Consider the following 12,574-nt stretch of genomic DNA (forward strand, 5'->3'; position numbering starts at 1 on the left):
TCTTGCCAAAGAAGAAAAAAGCACCTGCCTTTTGGGGAGAATTAACAAATACTAAAAACAGAAACAAAACATATCAATTTTAGAAAGAAGGAGCTGATTATTGGAGAATAATATTAACACGAACAAGTTCATTTTAAGCACCTTTTAAGCAATATTAGTAAGCAGGCTTTTCTCTCCCAGACACATTTTTTACTTATTAATTCTTCTTTCCTCCTGTTGCCTTTTCTCTTTCCTCCCTGTCTTTGTCCCAGTACACGTGAGGACAGGGACAGTTTTTAATTTCACTTAGTCTATGACACCTTGTTTGAAAGTAACATAAATGAGTTCAAATATCACATTGCAACTTCCCAGCTGAAGATTTGGAGAGAAACACCACATTTTCCTGCCATAAGGTTTGACTCTTCAGGCATCTGTGTAGCTTAACAGTGCAGCAGCCACCAGGTGAGCGCTAACAAGTGACATTAACAGCAGGAAGTGTTAATAGAAAGTAGGTGAAATTCTAAGAATAAATAATCCCAAACTTGACACTAGAAAACTCCCGCTGCTTTAGATGACGTGGTCTTTGAAGTAGAGAAGTGCTTTTTCTGAGCCAGCTAAGGCTCCCCAGGTGTCAGGCAGTTACAAAACAACTCAATTAGCTGGATTATTTCCTCTGAAATGGAAAGATGTGGGAAGGCCAGGCGAATTCAAACTCTGTTGGTGCTCAAAGGTCAAGCATGATGTTCCATTTTCTATGTCATGGATAGGAGCTGGGAAAGGAATCTTTAGCTCTGACCCTACAGAGGGGCAGGAAGGGGTGAAGTCTAAAGGCAAGCGAACAATTCCAGACACCTGATGCAGCATCTCTCCCACCTGAGGTGACCACTTCATCCTGGCTAATGTGAGCTAGTTTGAGGGAAGGGAAAGGAAAGGAAGGAAACCTTCCAAACAAGCAAACAATTCCAACATCCTTTCATTGAACTCAGAAAGACAAGCCTACATGTGGGGAAACAGCTAGGTATATTTAGAAAGACCTAGCGGCAAGTCTGGCCATTACAAAAACATGGTCAATAGGACACAGAATATAATCAGAGTTTGATGGCCTCAGAAGTTCCAAAGGATCAGGAGTTCTTGTCTGTTTCCTAGACACAGAATGTGTTTTATAATAATATGCTTTTTTGTTTGCTTTTTCATAGAACTGCATGTACAGATCATAAAAACGGAAGAATTTGCCTTTCTGATATTGACAGATCTTCAAGGGAAAAATTTGTCTCTGTAACCAAGCATTGGAGAATTGTGTTTCTCTAATAGCTGCTTTTGTTGAATTACATGTGTGTTATTAACTTTACTAATATCCAAAACATACTATAATTTGCACATAACAGATTTCACCTTACAGGTTTGGAGTTAAGAAATCAGTCCCAAGTTTGAAAAATATAAAGATTACCATCTTTAATTTAACCAAACATGCCGTAACAGTATGTGCCTCACTTTTCTTCTCTTTTCCACCAGGATATTCATCTGCATCCATTAAGCTTCTGTCGAGCCTAGAAATAGCCCATTAGTCATGGACAGATCATTATTCAATGGCTTAATATACAAAATATCCAGAAATGATGACAGCTATTATTGTGAAGCCTTTCCATCCAAAAGTAGAAAAAAAAGAGCCAGAGCACAGCATTCTGAAAAAAGACATTGGAATTCCCCTCATGTGTCCACAATACTGCAAAAGCAATGAACTTGCAAGGTTAGATTTTTCCACTGCAAAACAACCAGCTGGTAGAAAACTGAAAGCAGGTCAAAAATTCTCTTCAAAATCCTTAATTTTCAAAGCTTCTTTTTATAGCCAAATATGAAAAGCCTTAAAAGGTATATAACCCAATAGCTCTGGGCTAAAAGAGTAGCATGGATGGGTCACCATAGTGTCTACCCTGCTATTTTACCTCCTTTTATTTGTCTGGCATTTCCTGTCCGTGTGCATCAAGTGATCTTATATGAGAGAGTTGGGGTATACTCTGCTATTAGAAATCCATTGCAATTTATACTGAAATCTATTGCATCATAAAAGATCTGTAAGATAATGCTGACATGATGGAAGGCGCGTTCCATGTGTCCAACCAGTTTTTGGCGGGGAGATAATTTACAAGTATTTTTCATGATAGGAGATGTGGTTCTTGGCTGGGAAAAAACAATTAATTGCATTTAAAGGGGGATTTCAAATGTATACACATTTTGTGAATGGCCACAATTCAGGGATCTGGGCTACTTTGTCCAAATGTATCTACAAATCCAACAATGTTGCCTACATTAACACATATCCTTAGTAACTATTAATCTGCTGCCTTCCATTAGCTAATGTTTATTATTGGCCATTACTTTATGTGTAGATAAAAAATTAGTTGGGCACAATATTTTAAAACAATCATATTTTTGGAGCAATTGTGACCTAATTTTTTGGCATGAATGAAAGCACTAGTTATTCTGAAAATGGATGTTAATATTTATGCATATTTTTTTTTGAACTGGTACCATAAATTATAGGTCAGAAGTTAACACCAGGATGAATAAGCCATCCAAAATGGTTCTTCTGCATTCATGGACAAAACATTTTGAAATTATGAGGGCCTACTCATGTATTTATGGCACTTTCAAAGAGCAAACCATTTTTAAAAACCAAAACCCCACTCCTAAACATTCATCCGCTGTGTGGATTTTGATCCTTCTGACATGTTTCAAAACAATCCTAAGTGGATGTGTGGGTAAGGAAGGAAGTGGTAAATCCTCCCCCACTTTTAATAAAACCCTGTTGTGCCATACATTCAGAGTATGCATTGTGGGAGAATGGACTTAGTCTTCTTTTTTTGGCCCTGGCCCTTGACCAGATTTCCCTTAAAGTTGTATCACCTATTCATGCTGTATATTCTCGGTTTAAACTCTAAATTTTACTAGCAGCCTTAAATCTGCATATCTGTGGCCCCCAGCTGTTTTAAATAAAACAATAAGATTCATACTTGTGGCTTGCTATAAATGTGCTTTAATCATTGTTTTGTCATCTTTATCTTTTTCTATGCTTCTGTGAATTCTGCATTCTTGGATGACAATTAGAGCTACCAAATCCAGGGTGCCAAACTTGAGATAACCACTGAAATTAATTCTATCATGAGTTTTCTGGAACTCACTGCTGCCATCTAGCAAGCATATGTATCTTTGCAACTCAGCTTTGGTAGCGCTGGCATACATTCATCTAAAATAAAGGCCCCCTTTTCTTATGCCACAAAAGGAATTAAGCAGTGTTAAACTATACAATCCTGATAAGCAAACTAACACTGGATTTGTTCTAATATTGGACTTGTTCATATGCATGCAAGTGCAGTGACATTATGAGTCCTAACTGATTAGGTTTTTTTAAAAAAAACAAAAAAATCTGTCCAACTAACGTTTTACTGAAAGGAGAGAAGCCTAACCATCTGCCAACATCAGCAAACAAAACTGCTATTAAAGGCACAACCTTGGGGACTGAATGACAAATTGGCTGTGCCTGAAGTTCAAATACTAAAGGTGAAACTCTCCTTCCATAACATGCTTTGAAACTTTACTTTTCCCCATCCCTTTGCTTCTAACTTAAAAAGCCTCAAAGCTTTCAACATAACATAAATTTCCCCAAATTCCTGATGATGAGTTCCTTTTCTATACAGACCTTTTCCTCTGTTTTTTTAATATTGTTAGATAGGATGGGCAGAAATTAATTAATGGGATGGTGCCTAATGCTCAGGAAACACTGGGCGGCTTCCATACAAAGACAGCAAATAATATATAAAACCAGATTTGAGAAGGCAGCAACAGAAAGTAAATGCCACAAGCCCAAGGAACAGTGAACCACCTAGTTAGCTACTGCAAGAATATTGCACAGACTGACTACAAACAATGGCATGACAAAGTAGCAACCATGATTCATTGGACGATTTGCAAGAAATACCATTTGCCTGCAAGCAAGAATTGGTAGGACCCCAAAATAGACCAGGTAATAGAAAATGAAGAAGCTAAACTTCTTTGAGCAGCCAGACAACGTCCTGCTAGATAACACCCCAGACTTAACAATTGTTGACAAGAACTAAAATTTCTGGATAGTGGATGTTGCAATACCCAGACACAATGGAACAGAAGAGAAAGAATTGGAGACAATCACAAAATATAGACCTTTGAATAGAAGTGGAATGACTGTGGCAAAAGAATGCAAACATAGTGCCAACAGTAATAGGCATTTTGGGTGCAATCTCAAAACATTTGGAGCACCATTTGAAGACCACTGGCATTAACAAAATCATCCTCAGTCAATTGCAAAAAGCACTTTTACTAGGAAGAGTTTACATCCTGCAAGAATACCTTTAACACGATCAAACAACATCTGCCTACCCTAGATTTTTGAAAAGCACTTGATAGATGGACAAAAATACCAAATCCAGTCTAAACATCTGACTGACTGTGTAATAATAGTAAATGATGATGATGATATATTTTCTACAAAAGATGGGGAAAATGTGGATAGAATAAAACTAAGCAATGGCTTACAACTGGAACATTAAAAAAGAAACTGAAGTCTTGATTTTTGCTGTTCAAGAGCAAGCTATTCAGACTAATGCAATCAAGGCCAGAACTAAAAAATTATCAAATGACTCAAAGTGCAGATTGTGCAAAGAAGCAGAAGAAGGTCAGATACTCAGCTCATGTAAGAAGATTGCACAAACTGATTATAAATAACAGCATAATATAATTGATAAATTATTCAGTGGAACATCTGTAAAAATTATCAGGAGCAAGTAATGGAAAAAAATGTGGGACTATAGTGTTGAAGAGTAGTAAAAAATGAAAAGGTTTAAATATTGTGGGGTTTCTGAATACAAACTTTTAGACACAAAGACTTGGCTTCTAACACACCAGACTGTATGCTTAACTGTGGTTAAAAAGAAGAAAGTGTGGATAATTGAAGTGGCAGGGGATAGTAGAATAGAAGACAAGAAAATAGAGAAAATCACAAAATATGAAGATCAAAAAATCAAAGTTGAAAGATTATAGTATGAATTGGCCATGATGGTGTGGGAAGTCAGCTCCCCCGAGAAGGAAATATTAAAAGGGCAGGAAAATACTGTATATTTCTTAAAAGGACCTTAAAAAGGCAGAAAAGCATGCCCAGTTTTTCTTAATAGCCCCAAGTCTCCCTCCCCCAAGCAGAAACCAACTCTATAGAAATGCAGGTGTAAACCATTCAGGGAGGTTGAAGCTAAGAAGACTTCTGAAATCTACATACCCTGGCCCCAGGGAGGTGGGCTGGGACAGACAACCAGCAAGAATCCTAGAGTGGCACACCTAGGCTCAGGACAGAATATGTGACAAAGGAAATACAAATCTTGAAACAGGAAATAACTCCAGACAATAAGAGTCCAGGGAGTATAAAAACCCACTACCCACATGTGCTCAGTCCTTCTTTTCCTGTTGGATCCATCTTTCTGTCTGCCTTTCCTCTGCAATAAACTACAACCTTCTTCCCAAAGCAGTTGCCATGTTTATTCCCCGCTTGGAGGAACCATGATGGAGACTTTTCTTCCTACAATGGTCACAGTGGTTATTGGCACACTGGGTGCCATACCAAAAAATCTTGGGCAGAACTTAGAAAATGTGTGCATTGACAAAAATTTCCATCTGTCAATTACAAAAGACCTTGCTGTTTGGATTCGCACATATACTATGTCCATTTCTTACGACATTCTAGGTTCTTGGAAAGAACTCAATGCATATGAAGGCCAACACCAGCAAAAGAACTGTCAGCTGAGATTTCAGACTGTTATGTATAAAATAATAATAACAACAACAATGAACAAAGCACAACCAGAAAAGAAACACAGATCTCCAAAACTAACAAATGTTGGAGTCTCAACAACCCCCCCTAACCCCAGCCCTGGAAATAATGCCAGGTCTTCAGAGACTTCCAGGACAAGGCTGGGAGTTTTATGGATCCAAAAATGTATGGCTTTTTTTTGTTTCAAATAAAGCTACAAAAAAGATTTGTGAGAGGGTGGGGGAGAGAGAGAGAGAGACCCTAAAACTTTCATATGCCATCCCTTTTCTTAAAATTTCCATTCCTTCTTCTATGTTTCTCACTCTTGCTGAACATTCATCTGACTCATTCTATGAAAAGTCAGACTTGCCCATGAGAACATTTTCTTGGGTAGTTCAGACTCCATTAGCATGTAACCATAACTTTAAAGATTCCACTGCTTTGCATGCTGTGCAAATTCCATCTGCTAGATTTTTACCTGATCAGCTTAAATATGAGATGGGAACACAGACCATGAATTGCAGTTTTGTTGTTCACCCAGATGACACTAGAGAGCTTAGCTGTCTGAGATGATTTTGTTGAACCCAATGGTGCACTGCAGAAGTTGGATTGGTGCAAATGTGATGTGTGGTGGGATCTATTTTGCAATCTTATAGTCCACTGACTTAAGAACAAGTCTCACCGAATTCAGTGGGCCTTACTTATATAGCCGCATATAAGCAATGTCCTAGTCTATTTTCAGAAAGACCAAGCAAAAACTTTGTGGATGCTGTGGGAAGTCAGCTCCCCAGAGAAGGAAATATTAAAAGGGCAGGAAAATATATTTCCTAAAAGGATGTTAAAGAGACAGAAAAGCATGCCCAGTTTTTCTTAATAGCCCCAAGTCTCCCTCCCCCAAGCAGAAACCAACTCTATAGAAATGCAGGTGTAAACCATTCAGGGAGGTTGAAGCTAAGATGACTTCTAAAATCTACATACCCCTGCCCCAGGGAGGTGGGCTAGGACAGACAACCAGCAAGAATCCTAGAGTGGCACACCTAGGCTCAGGACAGAATACGTGACAAAGGAAATACAAATCTTGAAACAGGAAATAACTCCAGACAATAGAGTCCAGGGGGTATAAAAACCCACTACCCACATGTGCTCAGTCCTTCTTTTCCTGTTGGATCCATTTTTCTGTCTGCCTTTCCTCTGCAATAAACTACAACCTTCTTCCCAAAGCAGTTGCCATGTTTATTCCCTGCTTGGAAGAACCATGATGGAGACTTTTCTTCCTACAATGCAATATCCAGCTATCATTTTATCTGCCTTATTTTTTCAACTATATATCTGACAAAAAGTTTTGTAACTTAAACTTTTGCTTACTGTCTCATGCTGGCAGCTCTAATTGTTCAAGATTGGGTATAAAACCTTTCCTCCTGTCTGTGTTTTGATTCATTTTTAGCCCTATGGACAACATCAAAGGATGGTCCTCTGTCAAGCAGCAATCTTCCAACTTTGAGCCACTGTAGAGGCACATCACCTTAACAATCAGATTATTAATATTTCTTTGTAAATGTCAAAGTTTTGTCCAAAGATTGCTTCCAAGTAAGCTATAGTGGCAGTCCTGCACATTCAAAGAAATCTGGTAGCCAAGCACAATAACACTTTGATATGTAGTACTGAAAAAGGCTGTGAACAAGAGTAACTAATTTAGACCCAGGAAACTAATGCCCTTGACCAAAAGATTTGTTCAAATAAACACCAGATCCTGGAATCTCCTCCCTTCTGATTATTGCTTCCCGCTCATCCCTTCCAGGACCTTAGGGAAAACTGAAAGCAGCACGAAGCCTGGTTGTTTCTGGAAGATTTCTCTTTTCTGGGCAATCATTACAAGGAAAAATGAGAAAGCAAACCCACTGAGACTAAACAGGATTGAAATAACTTCTGGAAGCCGATCTAAAATGGAGCAACTTGGCATAGGCACAACACTAATTCAATTCATAAGTTAAACACATGGAAGAAATAATGGGGAAAATCTAAAGTAACCCTAGTGTTAAAATGTTGAAAAAGAACTAGGAAGTCCCATGCAATGTTGCGTGGTCGCACAGAGAGACGGACACTTGAGCTGGGTAGTACTTCTTTATTTGGATCGTGAATGAAGCTGGAGCAAAGGGGTTTACCTGGCGTCTCTTATACCTGCCCAGGTGAATGGTGACCAATAGATTTGAACCTGGGCTTCCCGCCAGTGCAGGTGGCCAATGGATTTAAACCCTGGCTTCCCGCCAGAGCTGACCATGCCCTGGGGCTGTCGACTCGCTCTATTCAGGCTTTCCCACCAAAGCGGTTATAGCCTGGAGCTGTCCAGCCCCCTGCTGTGCTGGCATTTCCGTGTGTGCTTAACAGCATACACTACATCCCACTTTATAATTCTCATTCAATAGCACCCAGATAACCTATAAACCATTTGGGATCTAGAGATTAAACCCTCCTATTACAGGGAAAAATAAAACCATGGAAAGTATTAAAGGAAAACACTAGTGGGTTTCAAATATCAAAGTTTTACTTACAAAATAACAGCCCTTGGGCAGTTATAATACTCATGAGAAGGGTAGATATAAAAGCCATTGGAAAGAGAAAAGGGCAGTAAGCAAAGATTTTTATTTATTTTTTAAACAGCTTGTGCTTGTATGCATGTATTCTTTGATACTTTGTATGTATACATTCAGTTTAAGTTTGTGTGTGTTGTGTGCACACACGTCTGTACTTTACATGTGTATGTATATACATGTGATAGATAGACAGATGATAGAGATAAAGATGATATACAGATAGACACATGCAGACACACAAAACTTTGCTGTGGTTGTATGCATTTTGGACTGAATACCTTGCAAGCTGTTGCCAAAGTTTCTTAGTCTCTAGCAGGATTTTCTTGAGGCAATTTACAGTCAAGGTGGACTTGGTTAAATATTAAATGAGGATATGACAATAGTTTATCCTTGAGTGAGGGTAGCTAAGACTGTGGTCTCAACACAGAAATGGTTTTGTGTGATGGGAAGTTTAAAGCAATAAAAAAACACTAATATTATTAGCATGTCTGTGTTGGATAGCATGACTGAATTATTCCATAGTAAGCTGTGCTTAACACTAAAGAGTGGAGGCCCCCAGCTAAAGGAAGGCAACAACAAATGATTGTGTCAAGCTAGTTTCACAAAGGAAAAAGTTAAGAAAGGAAATCTGTCGAAAAGGAAATAAATTGTTTAGTCTTCCCTTCAGTTAGGTTTTTATCCCATTTTTTTCCTCCCCCTAATTTCCTTCTTCCAAGTTCTGCTTCTTGTCCTCAGTCCCTTGTGACTGTAAATCCCTTCACACCAATCTTATTTTATTTGGGGAAAACCAGCTGCAATTCCTGTGTTTCTGTGTGGCCTGTAATTAGTAAACTTGTCTTTATTACAGTCGTGACTGAGAAATAAAATGTGTGAGGAATAACAGGAAATATTATTATATTCCCCAAACTCAGATCTTTGCTTAGGGAAATGCCTGGCCATGTTTCACTGAAATTAAGCAATATTGACTTTCTATAGCAGCAAAAAACAACAACAAGCAAATACAGTAGTCAGCAGGCAATAATAATGCTAGATGGGGGCTTTTAAAACACATAAGGATCTAGGAAACAATATTCATTTAAGCCCTTCTGCCAAACACAGAGATATTTTTTCCTCATTATAACCTCTATCAATGTAATTTTCTTAGCCTTTTTTTCATATATACAAGAAGGGTTGGTGGATTTCCATGGTTCTCCGATCTTTATTCTCATACAGATTCAGGATGAGGCTCAGGCCAAAGAAGCAAGTTTGGAAAAAAAAATTACTATCCCTCTGCTGAAAGCAGAATGGCCTTCTTTCCCATGGAAAACTAGAGAGGGGAAGACTCAGTATATCAGCCTGAAATAGCCAATAGATGCCTATTCGTCTGGGTGCTGCAGCTGCCAAAAAAAACCAATGCAGTCCTAGGCTGTATTAAGAGAGGGACAGAACCAAGATCACATGAAGTGTTAGTACCACTTTATAATGCCCTGGTAAGACCACACACTTGGAATACTACATACAGTTTTGGTTGCCATGATATAAAAAAGATGTTGTGATTCTAGAAAGAATGCAGAGAACAGCAGTGAAATGATTAGGGGGCTGGAGGCTAAAATATATGAAGAATAGTTGCAGGAAAGGGACATGTCTAGTCCACTGAAAAGAAGGGCTAGAGGTGACATGATAGCCGTGTTCCAATATTTTAGGGGTTGCCACAAAGAAGAGGGGATCAACTTATTTTCCAAGGCACCAGAAGACAAGACAAGAAGAAATGGATGGAAACTAACCAAGGAGAGAAGCAACCTAGAACTAAGGAGAAATTTTCTGACTGTGAGAACAATCAATGGACACTGGAGCAGCTTGTCTTCAGAAGTTGTAGGTGCTCCATCACTGAAGGCTTTTAAGAAGCGACTGAGAAGCTATTTGTCTGACATGGTATAGGGTCTCCTGATTGAGCAGGGAGGTTGGACAAGAAGACCTCCAAGGTCCTTCCAACTCTGATGATGATGATGATGATGCCACATGATTTGCATCAATAACACATGTCAGATTGCACCCCAGCAGAAGTGGCTTGTTGCCTAGGGAAACAAGAAAGTATAACTGAAATGAGATAAGTGCTCTGCTCAAGTCAGAGCAGTGCATCCATGTGGAGCTTGAAAACCATGCTGAAGCTACAGCTGGTACAGATTGCAGTGACATGACTAGTGATGGATACACAATGATATATCTATGTAACACCATTGCTTTGCAAGCACATCGGATCCTTATTGCACATCTGGGTGCAATTCAAGGTGCTGATGACGATTTATACAGCCCTTCAGGGAACAAGGCCAAGTTATTTCTGGGACTACCTGTCTTTGGCTGTTTCTGCCCCATCCCATAAATCTATCTAAATAAGCATGCTTTGAGTCCCTTCTGTGAAAAGGGGACTCTCCTCTCTGTAATAGACTCTGTCCTTTGGAACAGCATATTTGGAACATGTTGGGAGCTGAAGCTGACAGATGTTAACATTACCAAGTTTAAACAACATTATTCTAGAGGATCAGTTCTCAGTTGCTGAAACTAATAGATGTAGATTGATTATTGTAGCACTTTCAGCCCACCAAAGCTTTTCCATATAGCCACCAAGTTTCTGTCACCTATAGATCAAGTGCAGTTTCATATCTCCATGATTCCTATGCCATCTCAGTTTTCTAAAGTAACTGCCTGACTAATTGAATTTTATAGCTTCCTCTTCTCTATTACTAAATAGAGGCATCTGTTATCAAATGAATATGGATAATTATTCCTGATCAGCATATCCTGCTCAGATTTTGTATCTAATGCACTGCCATTATGAATTCAATTCCATATTGCAACATATCCTGACTCATTTTAATTCTTGTATTCTGTTTCAGAGGCTTTTTGCATGCAGGGAGTTCCACAGTGTGCATGGATGTATGTGTACACAAATGAACACACATTTAAATCAAAGTGAGTGAAGTACAAGTTCTGAGTACTTTGTATATTGACTTCATCCTCAAAACATAACAATATGAATCAGGTCTCAGCTACAACATAGTGACTCATCATGGATTCATGGCTTATTGCTGGGAACAAACATCCAAAGTATGAGTACACACACATTGAATGGTAACATCTGCCACCATAACAAGGTGATCAAATACTGAATCACCAACCACTACACATTAGTTCCATTCATGGAACTCTCATTTTCAGATATTGGTCTCAATTGGTCAGTGATGATTCACCACACAAATTGATATCATTAAACCAGTCTTTGTATTTTAAAGGGAGCTTTACAGTGAGATTATGATTTAGAAAAGAATAGAGCTGGAAGGGACCTTGGAGATCTTCTAGTCCAGCCATCTGCTCAAGCAGGAGAACCTATACTGTATTATATATGTAACATTCCTTTATTCAATGTATATATATGTTAACAGTGCAAATAAGAAGGCATCGCCTAGTATATATAAGTAAAACCGCCTGACAGAAATACACGCGGGAACTTTGACAGCTGTCAAAGTTCCTTGCACCACGCAGGCGCCACCACTGACAGCTCGTGGCTGTCAAACGCCGGACTACGGAGAAGCCTGAGCTGTCAAAGCACCCACCGTACAGCGCAGGCGCGACCGCTGACAGCTCGCGGCTGTCAAAACACCAAGACACGCGGAAGCCGGAGCTGTCAACAAAAGACGACGCGGATTGGTCCCTGCCTGACAGGGCGCCAAAATGAACACCGCTGATTGGTCCTCGCTACCAGCTGCCGGCTATAAAAGCCGGACAAGTTATTCTATGTTGTCTTGCTCTTAATAAACCTGTTGTTGAACTAGCCTGTCGTCCCGAGTGGTCCTTCGGCTACTTCACTGGCGACGAAGGTGGGATCGCTCCGGAGCTGAAGTCACGGCCGAGGAAGAGAGTTCCCGGCAAGAGCTGTCACGGAAGTTTTAACTTCCATCGGAGCAACCCAGGACCGGACGACATGGCAAACTTCGGCCGTGTGAGGGAGTTTGATACCCGCCATCCCGAGAGATGGCAATCACACCTCGGCCAAGTCGAGGGATTTCTCCTCATCAGTAAAATCACTGACGACCGAGCAAAGGCCGCCGCTCTGCTGTACATCAGCGGGCCCCCGTTGTACGACGCAGCCGTCGGGCTGTTCAGCCCAGTGGCCATCACGGAAGTCTCCTACGCT

This window comes from Vipera ursinii (assembly GCF_947247035.1).
Source record: "Vipera ursinii genome assembly, chromosome: 1".
In the NCBI taxonomy this organism is placed as follows: domain Eukaryota; kingdom Metazoa; phylum Chordata; class Lepidosauria; order Squamata; family Viperidae; genus Vipera; species Vipera ursinii.